The sequence below is a fragment of the Herpailurus yagouaroundi genome, unplaced genomic scaffold (genome assembly GCF_014898765.1).
Source record: "Herpailurus yagouaroundi ecotype Mexico unplaced genomic scaffold, PumYag 181, whole genome shotgun sequence".
Classification (NCBI taxonomy): domain Eukaryota; kingdom Metazoa; phylum Chordata; class Mammalia; order Carnivora; family Felidae; genus Herpailurus; species Herpailurus yagouaroundi.
The window spans coordinates 16,330,900-16,350,105 of record NW_024412412.1 but is presented as its reverse complement, the minus strand read 5'-3'; the positions used below and the strand labels follow the sequence as shown (position 1 = coordinate 16,350,105).

General features: G+C 40.3%; 1 protein-coding gene across 42 annotated transcripts in view; it reads left to right on the top strand.

Annotated features, from left to right (window-relative positions):
- The window catches only part of SORBS2 (sorbin and SH3 domain containing 2), a 351,293-nt gene that overhangs the window by 119,744 nt on the left and 212,343 nt on the right, over positions 1-19,206 (top strand). For 8 of the 42 annotated variants that reach the window (XM_040489973.1, XM_040489972.1, XM_040489967.1 and 5 more), the window contains exon 1: positions 6,607-7,292. The exons of 1 other annotated variant lie outside the window; for it this stretch is intronic. The gene's annotated coding sequence lies outside the window, so the exon portion shown is untranslated. Of the gene's footprint in view, positions 1-6,601; positions 7,293-19,206 lie in introns of those variants that run through there. 33 more of the 42 variants (XM_040489978.1, XM_040489977.1, XM_040489953.1 and 30 more) reach the window with 19 other exon arrangements.

The window sequence follows — 19,206 nt, the reverse complement described above, 5'->3', positions numbered from 1 at the left end:
CCCCCCCCCCCCCCCCCCCCCCCCCCCCCCCCCCCCCCCCGTTGTTGTTTTTCAAGCATTTTTCTCATTTGGCCATTGCAACCATTTCTCGTATCGGGCAATTTCTCATTTGGGCGTTTCAACCAATTCTCACATCAGGCAATCGGATTCTCAAACATGTACCACATCAGGCATTACTCAGACCTCATCACATTATTTGTTCATTTTGACGAGTAAGTCAAAATTCTAACCGAACCATTCTAACCCCACGTGCTTGTAAAGGGGGTCGAGCCCCTCTGGCTGTCGTTTCTGTGAGATTTGCGCATGTGGCTCCCGCGGGCTTCGGCGGCCGCCTCTTCAGAGTTGGCAGAAACGGCCCAGCCTTCACCTCGCGCCTCATAATGCGTTTCGGCGGCTCAGGTGAAAGAGGCAGCATTTGTTCCAAAACGCTCTGGCCAGGTTGTGTTTGCCAAGGCTTATGTGTCTCGTCACTAATTCAATAACGCGGTGACGGCAGGGCCCCAAGGCTTTTCTGTGCGACCAGGCATCGTGGCCATGACCGCGGCCCGGAGGCCCCTGGGCGTCACTGTTTCCAGAGGAAACAATGGTAAGTGGACAAGGTCACCAGAGATACACTCCGTTGATCCTGGTCAGAGTGCCTCTTGGAGAACAAAGTGTGGCCCCTCACAGCGGAGTGAAAGCAAGCAGCCTGCTCTTTCCAGGTCACTTTCCAAGCCTATCATTATGAAGTATAAACAACCAAATTCTGTGGGAGCAAGTGCGCCTTTTCTATATTGCTCACAGGCTCTCTGGCAACGCAGGCCTAAAAAGAAGCCCCGTATGATTTTCTTTGGCAGGAGCAAGCAAGACATATTTGTGTTTGGGCTCACCAGGGCTGGGGGTGGGCTGCGGTGGGAGGGGCATGGAGAGTTCATCGTTCGCTAGCTTTTTCTTTTGCTATGGGCTAATGCTACAATTTTTCCCCACCTGGTAGCCACGCGTATTAATGCCCATTTTAAGATAAAGTTGTTCTTGTAAGCTACCGTGATTGGAGACGTCCATAAGCCCGGAGCTTGATAAACCTGAAATATCTAAAACAATGTTGTTATTATTAACCGGTCAAGACCAAGTTCTCCGGGTTTAGGCCTGGCCAAATCTTCTTCCTGTACGTCCTGCCACATCGTCCCTGTTCTTCACCTGGAGAGAATGTAGGACTCCAAGTGAGTTTTGGTAATTGCTAATGCAATGTTCTTTTGTGGTGCACACATGTTATTTTTTGTGTTCATAGATACTCAGATTTTAAAACCAGTTTTATATGGCTGGCATTTATAGGCTTACCGTTCACCCTTTGGTAGGGTTTTGTTCTTCTTTAATCATTTTCTCATTTTAATTTATTCAGTAAGTAGTTTTCCAGGAAGCCTTCCCTCTGCTGGGTTTGTTTCGGTTTCTGGTACCTCTGATTTATCAAGGTCGTTCTGGATTCTTATCAAGGTCAGACTCTCTCAGAGGATATGAAGGCATCTGATTAATAGCCTGTGGGTCAGTCTGCTTCCCAGCATACTTTATTCTTAGCGGATGGAATCTTAAAAATAAATCCAATTTGCTTTGCTGAGATATTCCAATCCTCTTTCTGATCCTGCCCAACGTAGTTGTCACCCTTCCCATCTTGGTCCTACGTAACAGTGTATTGTTCATTTCATTGCTAATGTAACCAAACATGCAAGATTTGAGAACAAACTGTAGCATATTCTATTCTATTTGTTGCTAGGAATTAGAAATTCAGTCTAAGCCTCATAATAGCCTGTGCTGTCCCATTAAACAAACCATTCTCAAATTCTATTCCCTAAGTTGTACAAAGAGCTTCTTTGTTACCCCAGGGACCGGATCCCTTGGTGGACTGTCACCCAGCTGTGGAAGCTGGAGGGATAGGTGAGGCTGGAGGAGAACATGTTGCTTTGATCAACAGTTATCTCGCTGAGTTTTACAGTGGCGAGGGGACCAGATTAAGAAGGATTTCAACATGGGAACCGAGGGATAAGTGGCTTAATAACAGTAAAGCAGGAAATACAGGAAAATAACAGACTTCTTTCAATAAAGTACAAAATATTTCCGATACTTTCTACCAAAATGGTCTCTTAATAACGTTAATAATCATAATGATAATAACCACCTTAATTCGTCCCTAACTTACCAACTTGTAGCTTTAACTCTGATAGTTAGGCCCTCGTCAAGTAATCTTACCTTAAATCCGTTTGTGTTCTCAACACTCTCTTGTGTTTTTATTTTAATCCTTTTTTGAGAGCTTTTTACCTTGACAACAAAAATTTTCAACTTACAGAGAACTGGAAAGAATAGTAAAATAAACGAGAAATACCCTTCACCCAAGATTCACCAGGTATTGGTGTTTTCCTGTATTTTGCTGGCCCTCAGTAAACAAATCCATCCATCCATCTATGTATTCATCATTACAAGAGCTAAAGTATACCATACATACACACACACTACAAATATACTTTTACACATTATTATTCTTTCTGATGACTTAGGTGACACTTCAACACGTCTCCGAAGAACTTTTAACGCCACAACATAATCACCAAGTTATGCAAATCTAAAACGCAAACAACACTATTACCAAATATACAGTCCACATTCACATTCACCAGTTGTCTCAATGATGTACTTGATGCACCTGTTCCTGGCCCAGCCCCTGGTCCAGGGTCGCACACAGCCCTCCACTGGCCTCCTTGCCCTCCGTCCATCTGTCCCAGCTCCTCGACCCTCTTTTTCCACTCGTGCTATGTACTATTTTCAACATGAGAGCGATATTAATTTTGCCAGGCACTTCTGCTGCCAACATTTTTTGCGATGAGATTTGTAGGACCTTAGGTTTTGTTTGGGAAAATCATTCTTCATATGATGCCTGTGGTATTCAGTATTTTTCATACTGAAAAAAACATTCTGCATGGAGATTTTCACCCACTTCCAAAGAATAAAAACCAAAACAATTAGCAGTAGGAATTACGGGCTTCTCTTGACATGCCAATGGATATCTTACCAAGTTCTAATTATGTCATAAATTTAATTATAACACTTACATATATAAAACTTTTGAAAATGCTTTTAATGGCCATTTTGTTTAAAATTCCACATGAAGACAACAACCTCAACGGAGGAAAGAGGCTAAAAGGGATGGACAGGAAATGTATAGGAGGAGGTAACCCAGAAGAGCATCAAACACGAAGAGATATTTAGGGGCCACTGGGTGGCTCAGTCAGTTAAAAGTCTGACTTCGGCTCAGGTCACGATCTTGCAGTTCGTGGGTTCGAGCCCCATGTCGGGCTCTGTTCTGACAGCTCAGAGCCCGGAGCCTGCTTTGGATTCTATTGTCTCCCTCGTTTTCTGCCCCTCCCCCACTCGTGCTCGGCCTCTCTCTGTCTCTCAAAATTAAACGTTAAAAAAAAATTTTTTTTTAACATGAAGAGATACGTAATTCTGTTAGTAATTAGAGAAACGCAAATTAAGACAATAACAAGCTATTACTCCGCCCCTATGGCATTGGCAAAAATTTTTACAGCAGCGTAATGCCAAGTGTCCTACCATGGCTGATTGGAGCAAAGATTAGAATCTGACACAGAGCATTCTAGGTAGAAAGCTGCTGGCAATTTATGAAGCATCTCATTTGGCTCAGAAAAATGGGATGGAAAAATCCTATTCGTTCCCTGAAAATCTGTATTTAGCAATTTTTTTTTTTTTTTTTTAACGAACAAGTTAGGAGGGACAATGAACGTCAGAGACATGAGGTAGAGCAGAACCGGGAGGTCACGACAGCCGTGGTGGCCAGAGCTGGGAGGGGTAGGGCTTGGGGGAGGTGAAGAAGCCAAAGAGCTCAGAAATAACAGAGCTCCCCCACCGAGAGTGATATATAACAATTACTCAAGAGAGCATGAGGGGCACCACGGGACATAGAAATTAGCCTCAGTTCCTGCCAGTCTCTTACTCGGAGTAGCTTGGGTGTTTTCCAGTTCTCTTTTGGGGGAGTGGCATCTGGGGACATAGTGACGCAAGAACATACAAGGTTTTTTAAAAAGAAGGCCCTCAAGATTCCCAAGGAAAATGGCTAAAAATATTCTTACACCTAGCCAAAGAATCAGTCACAGGTAGGTGTGCAATGAAGACATTTTCGGACCTGCAACGCAAAGAAAACCCACCCTAAAACACAAAGTGAACTAAGATGTTTCTTAATAACTTTTTCTTTAAATTTTTTGGGGTTAACATATGGTGCAATATTGGTTTCAGGAGTGATAACTTTTTTAGCATGCCAACATTTAATCAAAATCACTTAAATTTTTCTGAAGTTATAATACTGACAAAGGTGTGATGTTGAAAAGGTGGATTGAAACACAGACTTCACACTCTCCAGTCATTCAGCACACGTTCAGACAGTGTTTTAGGTCCTCGTCCAAATTGTTTTAAGATACTGAAATATCTTAAAGTTATAATTAAGGGGCGCCTGGGTGGCTCAGTCAGTTAAGCCTTGATCACCGCTCAGGTCACAATCTCATGGTTTGTGGGTCTGAGCCCCGCGTCGGGCTCCACGCTGACAGTGCAGAGCCTGCTTGGGATTCCTGTCTCCATCTCTGTCTCTCTCAGCCCCTCCCCCGCTTGCTCCCTCTCTCTCTCTCTCAAAATAAAGAAATAAACACTTAAAAAAAGAAAATTAAAACATGGATGGCAAATAAGACACGGGTGGACAAGGTTGGCTTTTGGGGACGTGACAGAGCAGTAGAAGAGTCAGACATGGAAGGGCATAGCTATCAAGTCAACGGGACGCAAAAAGTATGGCAACAGTAGAGGAACATCCCAGGTACGGCAGAAGCATGGCGGAGGCCCCTGCGTACTCTGCCTGGGAGTGTCATTGGCGGGGTGGTCTATTTGAGCAAGGTGCTGACAGATGATATAGAAAAGGCAGATTTGGATGGAGGTCAAAGGTACTGGGCAGCTAAAATCTGGTTGAGAAGCTTTGAGGTAGCAGGGCCATCTGCTAGACAGGGAAGCGAGAAATAGGAGTAATGCAAGGTTACTGAAACGTGAGGAGTGAAGAACGGATTATGAGGCGGAAGTTGAAGGGAGGGGCAAGTTCAAGGTGCCACACGCTGAAAATAACTGAAGGGAAGGTAACTTAAATGAGAACAGGTGAGCAGGCTTAAAACAATATGGAGTCACGAGGACTGTACCAAGCAGAAAGGCCCATCCCCTAGATCTGTTAACCCTGCGGTGGCTCAAACCTACCAGACGTGAATGTGGTTGGAGACGGAAGGGAAATGGGGTCACCAAATCTGCATCCACGGGGTTCTGAGCATACTAACGTTGGTGAATTGCTACAGAAGGCAAGCGTGCCGCTGGGGGTAGGGAGATGCAATACTGGGAAAATACTAAATCAATGACTACTAACAAATGAAGCATCTACATTTACAAATCCAAAGTGTTAGCGCAGCTCTTTCAAACGGGTTGCTAGAAATGAAAAAAATGGGATGGTGTCTTAGAAATACATCACATAGACCGAGACTGATGACAGTATTGAAGAGAAGAGTGGGGATTTTGCAGAAAATATAAACGGTTAACAGCGTTAATCATGGGAAATTCCCAAAGGGGGTGACATTTTAAGGAAGGATGGGGTGTGATCCATCTAACAGAGAAAGTAAATCTATTCCTGCTTTGGAGATAATGTGTAAAGCAAAAGGTTTTTAATTTGGTTTGGATTGTTAAAGTATTTTTAAATTAAAAATAAGTTATAATTAGGTTAAATTAAATAAGTTATAATAGTTAAATGAAAAATAAGTTATAATCATTTTCTGCAATAGGAAAGGGGAATTTTTAAAATTCTATCTTAAATTGTATAATACATCAACATATATTCAAATAACTAGATGCATGAAATCCATAGGCTGCCTCTTATACAATATCCTTATGTGATTCGGTTGTTGTTGGCCCTATATAATGAGTCGTAGGGCTTTGTTTCAATCACGTGGCTACAAGCTCATCATTTAAAAACACAAAGTATAGGGGTGCCTGGGTGGCTCAGTCCATTAAGCGGCCGACTTCGGCTCAGGTCATAATCCTGCAGTTTGTAGGTTGGAGCCCCAGGTCAAGCTCTGTGCTCAAAGCACAGAGCTTGGAGCCCGCTTCAGGTTCTGCGTTTCCCTCTCTCTCTACCCCTCCCCAACTCACAGTCTGTCTCTCTCTCTCTCTCTCTCAAAAATAAAAAAAAAAAAAAACAATTTTTTTAAACAATAAAAATAAATAAACAAAAACACAAAGTCTAACTGCCCACATCTGCCAATCTCCCTTACGCCCATTCGATGACGTGAAGGTAGAATCTGTTTTGACAATGGTTCCAATTAGCGTCTCTACAATGACTTACATGTTATTAACCTGGAAAGACCCGAATCCATCTACTGAGAAGGGCTTCCCTGTCTCAATTTCACATGGAGCACTGGCTCATCTAGCAAAAGTTCCTCACGAAAGCTGAAAACTCAGAGCACTTGTGCTATCGGTGAAACATTTAGAAAGACACCGGAAGCTACCCTCCGCGAAAAATGATGAGTTTGGTGAAAAGAAATTAACAAGCTGTGTCGGTGTGCCGCACATGATCAGCCATGCCTGCTGTCTAAGTCTGTCTGTTGGTTGTTGCCATGACTACGAAAAGCCAGTGGAACCCAATGAGCTGTATGCAGCAGTGCTGAGAGGGCCAGCCATTTTACTTATGGAAAACCGTGTGGCATATTCTGCTGAGCTTCGCCCTGGAAGAAGCATTTTCGAAAGATCCGTTCAGAGAAGAGAGAAGAAATGGGCAGGCTAGCACGCAGTTATTACGGCCAAGCATGCCCGCGAGCTGCCGTTTGGACAAGCTGTTGCCTGCTGTTCCCATGAGCTGATTGGAGAAAGTGGAAGGCAGAGCGATCATGCTGCATATCTGCTATCAGACGGCAGAAGAGGGTTTTGTCTTGGGCAGGCAAGCTTCCCCTGCAATGTTATCGCAGCTGCTCTCTAGCTGCTTATCCTGAAAACTAGTGACCCCAAAGGAGGGCGTTACCATCTGCGAACGGCGGTCCTGTGCGCGGCTGCTGCATATGAGCCGCAGGTCTGAAGAAGCAGGTGTGTGCTCCGATGGGCACCGGACTGTAACGCAGGCGGGCGCTCTCGGGTGTACCTGCTTCCTGTTAACAGATTGTTGGCTCGCAGAGAATCTGCCTACACGCTGAGACCGAGGCTGGGAAGGAGGTCCCTGCGTATCCGCTTGACTGACAGAGGTAAGCTTCTTTGCCTTTTTTTTTTTTTTTTAAAGCAATGCATAACAATAATTTGGAGCAAAACTTAACCTCAAAGATTTACACTCATTGTGCTTTCTGGATTTCCCAGAGAAGCATGCACATACACACACACTCATACACACACACACACACACACACACACACACACATTTCCATAAAATAGTGTCAGAAACACAGAGTTGTTATAGTGACTTGGGCTCCGGAAATTGTATGACAAAAAAAAAAAAAAAAAAAAAAATTACAATATGCCTCGGAGTTTAAGATATTTAGTGTGGTAACAAACCATGACAGCTTGTTGTTCTGGACAGTCTTCATAACCAACAACCTTTCTCCCTTATACACAATGGATCCTTTTATTCACTGTACTTTGACATACATTAAGAGAACTACATGGAAAATCAGCAGTGTGAAAATTATGGAGCATTTCTGAAGCTTCATAAATGATTTCTTTAACAGCCCTTAACAGCACACCCACGTATACATTTCAATCAAGGAATTCCGTTCCCTATTTAGGTCACAACAGCAAGTGGATTTTGCACTTGCTTATTTTGAGCTTAGAGTCGTGGCGTGCTGTTTGATTTACTTCAGGGTAGTTACAAAGCAAATGGTGTAGATACTGGAAGCGGCTCACACTTCCTTTCCTAGTATCACGCATGCCACGCTAGCCCAGAGCACAACACCCCCATTGTGCTCCCCCCCCCCCCCCCCCCGGCTCAGCATCCAAGGAAAGAAAGGAAGTGAGAGCTCTGCACTGAGTTCAAGCACGGCTATACAGTATGTGCCGGTAAACTTCTTCTATTGCTCAGTTTTTCTCCCAAACGGATAGGTTTCAGAGACAGAGACCGAAACCAAACACACTGCACACCTCCTGCAAACACTAACGTTTGCTGCGGATGTTTGTTGTCAATAGCACAGACTTTGGATTGCAGGACGAGTTGCCCCATAGTGAGTATTTCTTTGACTGAGAGTCTCTGAGGAACAGAGCTGTTTCTGTGCATTGAAATGGGTCGGTCAAATCAAAAGCATTGAGAAGGAAATGACCAAATAATGATTAAATTCGGTTTCAACAACATTTCTGCTTTCCCTAAGTCAACTCTATTGTTGGTCGACCAAGGTATCAGATCGTTTACAATGCTACTGAAAATATTTCATGCAAAACATTTTGTTGGAAGCTTTGAATAAAAAGCTCTACCAAAGACTGAGGCTACCATGAAATGTAAAATAAAGAATATCTGAGAGCTCCTCCTAAGAAATGTATTTTTATTGCTTCCTTTTTCCCCAAAATACGGATGACATGGGAATCGCCTTTATTAATTAAGTATAATATAATTTTTATTGCTACATATGGGCGTACGTCACCTGTTTCACAGAGACAGCAATGGCAAAAGCCCTCCAGTAAGTGACTTGTAAAGTAGAGGGATAATATTTTTCAAAACTTATGTTCTAAATGTCACCGGAAGATACAAAGACACAGACTGAGCAAACTCAGTCTAGGGAATCACGTTCAAACATTTAATAGTGAGAACGAATAGGAATAATGCCTATTTGTTGCATGTGAGGCGTTGTATGGAATAAAATGGAAGTGATAGCATTGTACTCCACTCATGTTTAGCTTTCAAAGGAAAGCTACATGAACAGACTTAGTTTTGAGCTAAATTCTGTAAATAAAAATATCAGCCAAGGAAGTGTTTCTGTTACAACAGAATAAAAGGTAGAGGGAGCTTCTCTCCAATTTAATTCCTTTTAGAACTTTGCACAAAAAGAAAAAAACGCTTAGAATTAGCACAGCGAAAAGACCTGCAACAAGAAAACAATTTTGTATTCGTTTTTCTTCGAATGGCCGTGAGACGAACAATCTGCGGAATACCTCAGGTGCACCTGCTGCCGCGCCTTCTGCCTTGGCGGGGGCACCATGCGCGAGGGGACCCTTGGCTCACGGGAGGGGTGACACACAAACTTTATACCTGTGCTATTTTCCCCTACATTAATAACCTTTAAAGGCGATATGCTACAAAAGATTAGCATTCTAAGTCCACTGGTGCACGGCACATCTACACAGTTACTAATTCAACAACTTTAAGAACCACATACAGAGATGTAATACCGATCTTTCATAAACCACCCCTTAGCTTTTGTCTATTTACGTATCCTTACTTTCTGCCACTTCCCAGATCACTTGCTAGCAGTATCAAATACTTTGTAATTTCCCAAATGCACTATGCCAAACTTTTTTTTTAATGTTGTTTTTTTGTTTTGGTTTTTTGGAGAGAGAGAGGGCACGAGCAGGGAAGGGGCAGAGAGAGGGAGACGCAGAATCCCGAGCAGGCTCCAGGCTCTGAGCTGTCAGCACAGAGCCCGACGCCAGGGCTCCAACTCATGCACCTTGAGATCAGGACCTGAGCCAAAGCCGGACGCTTAACCGACTGAGCCACCCAGGTGCTCCACGATACCAAACTTTGGCAAAGCCTCTGTACAGCCTTTTCTTTAAATCTCCCCAAAGTGGCAGCCACCTGTCATGTATCCTTCAAAATGTAGCCAGGATGTCTCCCCAGATGCTTCCTCACTTTCTCCTTCGCCTACATCTGAATCTTATGTCTGTAGTTCTGCTCCCTGTACCGTACTGCATCCTGTCTCTGCTCACAGGCTCCCAGAGTTTTATTGACCCATCAATGTACTTTGCCCAGTGTCTAGAACTTGGCATTTAGTCATTGTCCTGGTAACCTCAAACTTCACTATTTTCGTATTAGTTACTGTAAATACAGACTTGATCTCAAAACAGAAAACCTATTATATATTATACTACCTTATCAGAGAAAGTCAAGATATTGAAAAGTAGCAATGAGTCTCTAATTTCCCTCACGATGAAAAGATGGCTTCGGGGCCACAATGTGATAAAAGCTCTAAATGTCCTATATCAGCAATTTTTGAGGAATAATTTTACAAAATGTAAACTTTAAACAGAAATGGCTTGAAAGCTTTAGTAACTAGAAGATGCTGGGTTTTTTTATTTACAGGTATTATGAATTTGCAGGGGTAAATAAGTATAGTAAGTACTCCTATTAGAAGTTCATTCTAAAATCAGACCATTGAAGATTAATATTGAATTGCTGATAATTGATAATTATAACGAAGATACTTACGGAATTATTTTTCATACTGAAGCTGGAAGAAAGTAAAGGTCATGAACTGGAAAGAGACCAAGTAATTGACATAGAACCTATAATTGCAGAATTTCTTTTAATTTTCCTAAATAAGCCTGAATGATTACTGGTAATCACTGGTTACGTTAGGCTTACATTAGGCTACAACTTGGACTCCTGGGTGAACCTGTTAGTATCTCTGTTAATACACACACACTTCTCGGGGCGCCTGGGTGGCGCAGTCGGTTAAGCGTCCGACTTCAGCCAGGTCACGATCTCGCGGTCTGTGAGTTCGAGTCCCGCGTCGGGCTCTGGGCTGATGGCTCAGAGCCCGGAGCCTGCTTCTGATTCTGTGTCTCCCTCTCTCTCTGCCCCTCCCCTGTTCATGCTCTGTCTCTCTCTGTCTCAAAAATAAATAAACGTTAAAAAAAAATTTAAAAAAAAATACACACACACTTCTGGTTATACAGACTTCCCACACTTTTACTATACTATATGGCATGATAATCATTTTTTTAGTTAGGCCTAAAGGTTTATAGCCTTTTTATGAAAAAGTTGACCCAATGCTGTAATCAAAAATAAGAATGGATTAGGAATTTTACTAAGAAGAATTTAATGTATATTACTTTGTGTCCACAATAACCATGTTGAAAGCAAAAGTTGTGTTTAATATTATATGAAATTTGTACATAAATTAGCAAAGATTAGGAAGTTTCAAATATCCAAATGTTTGAAATAGAAATCAAAATATTTAGAAAAATCACTTAAGTTCAGGTTTCTAGGGGCACCTGGGAGGCTCAGTTGAGCGACCGACTTTGGCTCAGGTGATGATATCACAGTTCATGGGTTCAAGCCCCACATTGGGCTCTGTGCTGATGGCTCAGAGCCCGGAGCCTGCTTTGGATTCTGTGTCTCCCTTTCTCTCTCTGCCCCTCCCCCCACTCACATTCTGTCTCTCTCTCTCAAAAACAAATAAACATTAAAAAATTAAAAAAAAATTCAGGTTTCTGCACTTTTTCACATTATGATTCAGCATTGACTTTTATAATAAGTATAAAATAAATGGCAACTCTTAATTGTCATGCTGTCCTTTTAAGGCTTACTTTGGCTATCTTCCAGCTGATTTTAATGTATAGCATGCTAATTAAATAAAAGTATAAGATGACATCGGTTCTATTCATCTTAAAGAACTAAGCACATGTAATCAGCTATTTTAAATTGTCCATAGTAATTAGACTTCAGGAAACGTGATTCTGTAGTATTTCTACATCATTTTTAGTATTTTCTATTTTAAGTAAGTTATATTTTGAAGGCCTAAATTATTTATAACTACATTTGATATTAGAATGAGTCTGTTCTTGTTGCATTTTATAATAAAGTATTATAATATTTTATTGTATTAGCTATTTTTTCAAAATGTTCCCCAAACTAATGATTTCTTTATGGATATGTATATCAAATTCTAAATGATCACTGCAAAAAACTGTATGGTGATTTTCCAAATCTCTTTACCTCATTTCTGAAAAAGTTAAGACATATGCCTTTAGCCTTAAGGAAACACCTCCGTAGCTACCGAGTTCCCATATTGACAATTAAGAACTCTTATTCCAGCTTAAGGTTAATTAAGATCATTTTATTTAAGTGACAGAGAACCAGCAAAGACAAGTTTCCTTGTTCGTGGTGTTTTTGTTTTTTTTTTTGTTTTTTTTTTCTTAAGGTTTAACAGCATGACATAGCCATCTGGAACTATACTTTCTTGTCTCCTAGTCTTCAACACAGAAATGTCTATTTCACCAGCTAGGAATTTTAGCCAAAAGACAGTGGTTTCCTCCTTCCCCATGCAGGTCAGGTAGGCATGTGTCCAGCGTTGATAATGCACCTTTAAAAAGCATTACTTAGGGGCGCCTGGGTGGCGCAGTCGGTTAAGCATCCGACTTCAGCTCAGGTCACGATCTCGCGGTTGTGAGTTCAAGCCCCGTGTCGGGCTCTGGGCTGATGGCTCAGAGCCTGGAGCCTGTTTCTGATTCTGTGTCTCCCTCTCTTTCTGCCCCTCCCCCGTTCATGCTCTGTCTCTCTCTGTCCCAAAAATAAAATAAAAAACGTTGAAAAAAATTTTTTTTAAAAATAAAAAGCATTATTTGAAAGAAAAACAAAAAGGTTTTCACTTTTCTTAAATCTAACTAAAGATCTCACTTTCAAGGGAAAATTTCCAACCTCCCCCAAAATAATAATAACATAGCAATATTATCATTATAGTTCCTAATTTATTTTTACATCCATGTTACAATTTAAGGAAAATTTATTTTTAATCAAGTATAGTATCTGAAAGTTTCAGTGCTTTTTAAAATTTGTGTGGTTGTCTACTTTTTTTTTTTAATTTTTTTTTTCAACGTTTATTTATTTTTGGGACAGAGAGAGACAGAGCATGAACGGGGGAGGGGCAGAGAGAGAGGGAGACACAGAACCGGAAACAGGCTCCAGGCTCCGAGCCATCAGCCCGGAGCCCGACGTGGGGCTCGAACTCAAGGACTGCGAGATCGTGACCTGGCTGAAGTCGGACGCTTAACCGACTGCGCCACCCAGGCGCCCCTGTTGTCTACTTTTTAAATGCTTTACTTTCTATTTAACCTAGACATTCAATCTTTTGACTTTGTTTATGTTTTCTCAATTGTCAGCATAAATTGCGAATCAAAAATACTTTATTGTGATCAATTATATCCTCATTGATTGGAGAGTGAGTCCAACCAATGTAATAATAATTCTTCATTTTGGATTCTTTTCCTAACAATTTTTTTTCAGGAATGTGAGGAACAGCCTAAAACCTGCAGGCTCTAAACCTCCTGATGTTCTCTTCAGAACAGTGGTTAAAAGGCTCAGCCATAAGGAATCCAAAAAACGACAGCAAAAATAAGCTTGTAACCAAGCTTTGCAACACTTGTTAAAATTCTCTACGAGTGCAAGCAGGGAATGGCATGAGGAATGGTGTTTTTGTTTTAATGCACAGAAAAAGCATCTGCAAGTGAGACATTCCAAAGAATTATTATCGGCCATGCTGTAGAGAATGTATCTGTGTAAATAGTCATCCTGTCCTCCTCTAAAAAGTTGAAGTCCCTGTACCGTCTTCTAAGTGGGGAAAGTTAGCTTCTTGAAAGACATTTGCCCTCTATGAAGGTGACCATGGTAGAGACAGCAGCCCTTTGATCAAAACAAAACAAAACTGAAAACAAAACATGCACATGCCTTTGACTTTGTGGGGAATCATCTACCATCTGGTGACTCTTTAGACTGTAGTAATACCAGATCATAATGCTTTATAAGGTTTCCTACACCTAACATTACTAATCCAGAAAAGCAACACTTGGTGGCTTAAAAGGGAGCTATTTCGTAGATTATCAAGATGCCTTCACATCTAAGTGTTTCAATTCTCTGTGTTTAAGTTAACAAAGGAAAAAATATCGGAAAACAATTTCATCCGTCCTGGGCTAATTGTGTCATCTGGTGAACAGTTTGAGCCCTCTCTGAAACGAGTGTACCTAATCTGTCAGATACATAATTGCAGTATAGTAAATATTATATACTATATCCTGTGGGGATAAGCAACTTCTAAAAGCATTTGCCTCTCAATATCTAGATGTAAAAATTTACCTAGCATAGCATTATTAGTAGCAAGGATGATTACCAGTAGTGAAGATTAAAAAAAACTGATAACCACTTAGTTGTTCTGGAACGGTGTGAATAAACTTGCATTGTTTGGTATACCTTGAGCACTGGCTTGAACTGTTTAGGTAGCAGAACTCAATGAGGGCGCAGAAAGTAGCAAGAGCGAGCATGAGAAAAAGGGCCAGGTTGCTTGGGCAGAGCGAGTTACAGGGAAAATGCGGCTTGCTTTAGAAGAGCGGCTGGAACATTGCAGGCATGCAGCAAACAGGTCAATATATGAAATATTCAGTCAGTATTTGTTGAATGATAAATGGCTCATAGTGATCAGTTCTTCCCCGTGTTGTGCTAATGCTGCCTGAATTCAGAGACAAAGTAATAATTTACAACAACTATGATTTTTCCGAAATCATAAAATAAAATGACATAAATAAATAGAAACATTTAACATAAATAAAAAACATCACAATTTTAGAAAATGCTATTACTTTAAAAATTAAATTACAGTCTTCCCCGGTGAGAAGCACTGTATTTAAGAATTCTATAAAACAAGAGTGGAACCAGAAGCTTAGATAAAGCTCGAATGTAACACATCGTTTGGTGAATAATTCAGACCAAGAAAAATTGATTTCTACTCTTCACTTTCTTAAAGCCTCTGGTTATAATCGCATTCATCAAGCAATATGACCAACTAAAGTTAAATTTTTCCTTTTTAAATAAGCCTAAGAGAGAAAGTTTAAACCTAAAATTACAAAATTTAAGATCTTTATTTTAAGGCTTTAAAATACAGTTAAATAGAGGAGCACCTGGGTGGCTCAGTCGGGTAAGTGTCTGACCAGCTCGGGACATGATCTCATGGTTCATGAGTTCGAGCCCCACGTCGGGCTCTGTGCTGACAGCTCAGAGCCTGGAGCCTGCTTTTGATTCTGTGTCTCCCTCTCTCTCTGCCCCTGCTGCTCACACCGTCTCCCTCTCTCTCAAAAATAGATAAACATTAAAAAAAAAAAATATATATATATATATATGTATATATATATATATATAGTTAAATAGAGAATTCAGGATAGAAAAAGGGATCAGTCTGGGAGATATTTTCAATTTAAAAACTGTAAGAGCTGAGGGGAGCGTGGGTGGCTTAGTCTGTTAAGTGTCCCACTTTGGCTCAGGTCATGACCTCACAGTTCATGGGTTTGAGTCCCACGTGGGGCTCTGTGCTGACAGCTCAGCACCTGGAGCCTGCTTTGGATTCTGTGTCTCCCTCTCTCTCTGACCCTCCCCTACTTGTGCTCTGTCTCTGTCTTTCAAAAATAAACGCTAAAAAGTTAAAAAAAAAAAAACAAAACACATAAGAGCTAGAAGACTTTACATGGTAATCAAAGTATCTGCTTCTGATTAAACCTAAGAACACAATAAAAACCCGAACAACCAGATTCCAATAAACTACAGAAAAAATTATTCAATTTCTTCAATCCAAAAGATGTTGCTAATATCAAATTGTATAGAGTTTAGTCTGTGTTATGTACTATCCCAAGAGCTTTACACATGTTACCTTGTAATGAAGGATCTGGGAAATTACAAAACTTCCAAGGTTATTTTAATTGGAATTTTCCAGAAGTATTCAAATGATCTTAAATCACTTCCCAAAGAGAGATTTAATAAACAACACATTGAGTTGCTACTTCTTAGATGCTCTCATCCCACTTTGCACACTATATTTCTTTTATTTCATTTTTATGAAGTTTTTGTATATGTCTAATCTTTCTGTGCAAAAGTAAACTCCATGAGAGAGCAACAGAGTTTTATTTCTATTTTTACCACCATCATCTTGTCACATGTATGACCAAGAGTAAATTAAGTAAAGGATGATTAGCCCAAGTAGGCAGTTATATCATATGTCAACAAATAATATTCACACCAAAGAAAATGGATGTAGTCAAATTAATATATACTGTCTATTATTCCATGTAACCTCCATCATGAGAGGGGCACCTGGGCTCAGTCGGTTAAGCGTCCAACTCCAGATTTCAGTTCAGGTCATGATCTCATGGTTCATGAGTTCAAGCCCTACATTGGACTCTGTGCTGACAGTGCGGAGCCTGCTTGGGATTCTCTCTCACTCTCTCTCTTTCTCTCTCTCTCTCTGTCCCTCCCCCACTCATGTTTGCTCTCTCTCTCTAAAAATAAATAAATAAACTTTTAAGAAAGAAAAAAAAAATCACGAGAAAATTAATTCAGTCCGCACATCCTTAGTGTTTGTTTGCTTCTTTGTTTTGTTTTTTGAATTGTTTGGTTGGTTTTGGTTAGAATGTTTTTCATGTAAAACACTCAGTTAAATGTCAGAACAATCCTTTTTAAGTCATCAGACTCCTCAACAGAGGAAACACAATCTAAAATGATCTGGCTCATTTAAACCACTATAGACTTCTTCCCTGATGTAACCTAAACAACCTAACTATATGTTAGTTGTCTATGACAGTCAAGAAAACAATAAAAATGTAGGAAAGCATAGCTACCTCCTTTACCGTAAAAACCATTATTCATTTGTTGAAAATATATCTGTTTTGGGAAAAGGACTTTTTTAGGTCAGTAATTCAGATGAATGGTAATGTATCCTGAATTCTTTGAAACTGACTTTATTTAGAAACATGACTTTTTACATGATATGTGGTCTGAAAGCTGATTATATCACTGGCTTCCTTTCTACCAGAGATTTAATTTTATAAGACTAACATAACTGATTGACTTCTGTAATAATGACTTTTTTTTTGAATTAAAAAAACAAACAACTTCCTTCTGCAGTTCACAAAGGGTTTTGAACATATTTTAAATTATTTTCTAGATTTATTGGCAGCAGAGAGGACTTCCATCGCCCTCATTATATAAATAAAAGCAAATGACAATCAAAGCCCTAAACAATCTAGTTTAGTTTGAAAATCACCTTCCTTTGACACAAAGTCCCAAAGGTCCCTTCAGGGGGACATGCGCCTCATATATTGGCAGTTCTCCGGTAAAATAATTGAACTTGATCCATATATTATCACATGGGGCATTAATGCATTATAATCATTTTGAAGGCTACATTTTGCTTCCTTTGAAATGAATTGGGAAAACATACCCTCAAAACTCTGGTTCACTCTTCTTGGCACTGATATTTCACTATGCAACTGTCAAGAACTAAAAGATTATGATCATAAAATTATGTTTCCTGGGGAATGTTCCATTCACGAACTGCCTCATTCCCAGACTCCTCAGTCATTTTATTGCATTTCGCTTCTGAGTCTGTGAGAAGAGATGCTAGGTTTCTACCATCCAGATTAAAACCGGAAAGAGGAGTGCGCAGGAGCTTCTGAACTAGGACCTAAAAGGACCCTGGTCCTCCAAGTATTTGTTATCAGATGGGGTCATGCAACCAACTTCTGAGTTTAGCAGAAATTAGTGGAAGTATTGGTTTGAAATCTTCATGTTCTGATTTCCAACCAAAAGCAAAGCAGTTTTGAGAAATCTCTATGCATTCTATCTAAAGCATCTCCGAGAGTGAGAATATTTTATCTTGGCCAAACAGAATGGTCAAATTATTAATTGATCAGTGTATTCTTTTGGGAAATAAATTGATCGGTGTATTCTTTTGGGAAATAAATTGATCAGTGTATTCTTTTGCGAATTTCATCCGGCAAGTATAATGCCACATGACAAATGATTTTAAAATTATCATCAAATTATATTTGGCCAATAAATACAACAGAGCCACGAGTTTCTAACTGCCAAGAGGAGCAGAATATCTGGGGGCGCCTGGGTGGCGCAGTCGGTTAAGCGTCCGACTTCAGCCAGGTCATGATCTCGCGGTCCGTGAGTTCGAGCCCCGCGTCAGGGCCTGGAGCCTGTTTCCGATTCTGTGTCTCCCTCTCTCTCTGCCCCTCCCCCATTCATGCTCTGTCTCTCTCTGTCCCAAAAATAAATAAATGTTGAAAAAAAAATTTAAAAAATAAAAAAAAAAAGAGGAGCAGAATATCTGGAGTCAGTCACCCTTTCCTGTAGATGAGCTTGACCATACACTGACAAGTTCTCTAACTCTCCTCCTTCCAGACTTTTAAAGATTGCTGTCTCGATTGTACGTTAGTATAAGTTAGCTAGTCACATCCTTGCCAATTTTATCTGATACTGAAAAGGAGGCTTTGTTGAGGGAAAGCAGAGAATGAGAAATCCACAGTTCTGCGTATGACTTAAGGAGAGAACAGAGCCAAGTTTACTATGATGTCAAAGTTGTAATTGTACATTTTAAAATGGTTTTTGAGTTTTCATATCATTCATTTATGGCACACCCATCAAGGACCTACCATGTGTTTAGGCTGAATGAAAAGATAAGAAAATGATCCAGAAAGCCATTAAAAGAGCTTACAGTGCAGTGAAAGAGAGAAGACAAGAACTCTAATTTACTATCATTGAAGACAGAAGGTGATAAAGTGCTGTAAGGGGGATATAATCAATGCATTTATCCATTCTTTCAAACAGACACACAAAAGCTACTTTTATACAATGAAGAGGTAGAACCTCTGTCTCAAAAGATAAAGTTCTAGAGATGGTAATAACCAGCTCAGGGAAGGAAGGAAGTTTTCTGAGAATCAGGGAAGATGATTTAGAGAAAATTATATTTCAAATAGGACTTGAATGAGGTGGGATTTCAACAATTACTCAGAAAAACAAGCTTTGTAGGCATCAAGAATTGTTTCACTCAACTAACATGTAGTTCTCACCCGCTCGCTCGCTGCTTGAGCATAATTGCGTTGTCTGCACAACCAGTCTCTGAGGTATATACTGTCATTGCCATTTTACATGAGAAAGGAAGAAACTGAGGCTTAGTGAAATGCCTACTGGATTTCATTCTTATGAGTCAGTTGCTGACTTTGAGGAGTGCTTCATTCCAATGCAGGGATAGAGGCATATCAAAAGATTAAGAAGTGAGTATTTTTAAGGATGTGGAAGTAAACTATACAGGTAGGAAATACATGGAGAAGAGTCCAGCTGATACAGTAGAAAGAAAGGGGGAGGAAGGAAGAGAAATGAGGAAATTTGTGGCAGCGAGGAGCTAAGCCTGTTCA